A 3,016-nucleotide genomic window follows, 5' to 3' on the forward strand; every position below is an offset into this window, starting at 1 on the left:
GAAAAGTCTCAGTCAGATTTTGGGCTCTGTGCCAATTCATGGATAAGATCTAAGAGCATCCACAGCTGCATGCCGTAAACTGTGACATACAGAAATTTGGGGTATTTTTGTGCACAGCCGTCACCCTCAAACACTTACACCGCAGGAATCATTAAGTGTGAAACCCGATTGAGCAAAGTCGTGGTGTCCGGGTCCGCGACTTTCTTCAATTGCGGATCTCGTTTGCCTTAGGTTTGCTATAGGTTTGCTAGCTTGCATCAAGCTGCCCTCAAGTTGTCCGCCTGAGCTGCAGTATGTCAACTACAACAGCGCATATGTACATATTTAATGAAGCTGATCATTATACCTTCCTTTATCCTTCTGTTATGCATGTTTTTCCTTTCAATATCCTCAGACCACTCAAGATCATGTATGAGTCATGAGCTTTATTATGTATATGTTACAAGAGTCTAGACATATGGTACCTCCATTAGTCCATACTACAGCCTGAGTGGATGACTATGTAGAGGGCAGCTCGAGACAAGCTTGCAAACCTATGGCATGTCGAAATACAATCAAGACTCAACAATGGGTTTTGAAAGTGTTGTTTGAACAGTGTTGTGCAGGACTGTAGTTGTGGTCACGATGTGTTTTGATTTCTGTTTTTCTAATCTATGAGTAGGCAATGTGTGCTGCGCCACGAACGTCTTTCTCAACACTCTTACTGAACATCATCCCCAAACAGTTTTTGTTCTGATTCGTGTTTAGATATATGTTCTGATCTGTTCCCCCGTAATGCTCTCTTTCCCATCTTTCGGAAAGAGAGTACGTATATTTCTACCTTTTCTAAATAACGTAGATATACTAATCCAGTATTATCACTAGAAATTCCGTTTAGATCATATCATCACGAGCCAAGTGTTCATTTAGAATTTTCTCATCTTTATAACTTTTTCCTCCAACTACTTAGGTACATTTCTCACAACCTATTTCTCTATATCATTTATTTTCTAACTTCTTTTCTTCAATCTCTTTGTCTTGACTTCTTTGTTGTGATTAGGTTAGTTCCAGGGTCTGCATACCCTCGGTAAGGAGAAGAGTGCTCACGTTCGCACTATTGTTGTCAGGTTAGTAGAAGTAATCAATTTCATCTTTCGGAAAGAGAAAATTCCGTTTAGATCATATCATCACGAGCCAAGTGTTCATTTATAATTTTCTCATCTTTATAACTTTTTCCTCCAACTACTTAGGTTAGTTCCAGGGTCTGCATACCCTCGGTAAGGAGAAGAGTGCTCACGTTCGCACTATTGTTGTCAGGTATCCGTCTTCTTAGACATTTACATGGTAGCGAGAGAAGTCAGTCGAGATCAGTCAAATCAATACTTGAATGAACGAAGAAGACACTCTACCTAGCGATCATCTTTCGGACACTCAACCTCCATCTAATCCATCATCCATTCACAGCCCCCAATCACAAGTGACTGGCAGCCCAGTACATCCGGTGACCTCAATATGTTTTTAATATGTTTTTAGTTTTTTTTGTAGATGTTTTCAATAGGATGTATACCATTTCCTAACCAGTTATTGTAGAGATCTGCCCCAGTCATCAGAATTATACTGATCAGTCACTGACAAGATCCCAACCAAGTATTGAACAATTGTTTGACAGCTATGGAAGCTCCACATCCATAAATATCACATTCCCTTTCAGAGTGATCCAATTATTAGACAAGCTCTGGAATGTTGGGGCAAGGTGAATCCCTTGATGGAAAAGCCCAGTTTTCTTCTCACTGACCACCTAGATTCCATCTGACCACTTTAGAATGTCAGTACAAGGTGACACCCTTGACGGAAAGCCAAGTTCGCTTTTGGCTGACCACATAGACTTCATTTGACCACTTCAACTGGCAGCCATCTTTCTGCCCTGGAAAACAGAAATCAGTGCAGGTCTCCATTTCAATATCTGACCAATAAAGCTTGGTCCCATGACTAGAACGGCAGGGCGAGTCGTTACTTCAGCACTATTCCAGGCGTAGCTTCTTCCAAGCCATGATCAATAACAATCACACCGCCTTTGAGAATGATCCTATTATTGGAGAATACCTCTTAAGAAAGCGACAGACATCTTGGAAAGAAAGACCACTCAGTCCTATTGCCTTTGAGACCCTTCGAAAAAATGGTTATATAGGGGCAGAGTACACTGCACGCTCAAAATTTGATGTGACCACAAGGATCCTCATTTCAACCAAGCCACATAGCACTTACAAGAAGACGCCTGGAAATAGCTACATCTCATATTCCCACAACTCATGTAAAAGGATGGGCTGTATCACGGATATTATCAAGCTTCCCAATTCTGAACATCCGCTCCTTGTTGTCAATTCATTGATACCTCTTTCTGATGATGACAAACACAAGAGTCCATACTATTCTTTGCCAGACTTGCTGAACACCTCAGTGCTATATGACAAGCATGGAGAATATCATGTCATTGAGTGCGACAAGGTCATTGGGCAGCTAGTTGTCATCAAGAACGAAAAAGGTACTTTTGATATTCAAAGCGAAACACTCTCAACAGTTGAATTGATGAATCTGGTGAGTTTTGAATTGATTTGAGTTCTTGATGTCAACTGACTTTTGTGTTTGACCTTGACCAGGGATTTGTGCAAGGCGAACATGAGGATGATGACATGGATATGGATGGATGATTGCTGCTGAACCTAATAGGATGCTGTAGATGGTATGACCAATTGCACTTGGGTATCCTTTCTGTTTGAACACTCTTGATTTGTAGATGATGCCAATTTGTATCTATGATTTTGAGAGGCATTATATCTGGACTTCACCTGTGAGTCAAGTTATTCACCTGTTGGCTGAGGTGGGTGATTTGAGTGAGATATCTGAAAGCTGTATTTGAATACATCTGATGATAGTGATTCATTGATTTCAGATGCTAATCTGAGGATCAATTCAGCTTGCTGTTCCTGCTGCACAGTCAGGAGGTGAGGATTTCACCAGCTGACTGCACAGCAAGACA

The sequence above is a fragment of the Melampsora larici-populina genome, assembly GCF_000204055.1.
Source record: "Melampsora larici-populina 98AG31 unplaced genomic scaffold MELLAscaffold_160, whole genome shotgun sequence".
Lineage (NCBI taxonomy): Eukaryota > Fungi > Basidiomycota > Pucciniomycetes > Pucciniales > Melampsoraceae > Melampsora > Melampsora laricis-populina.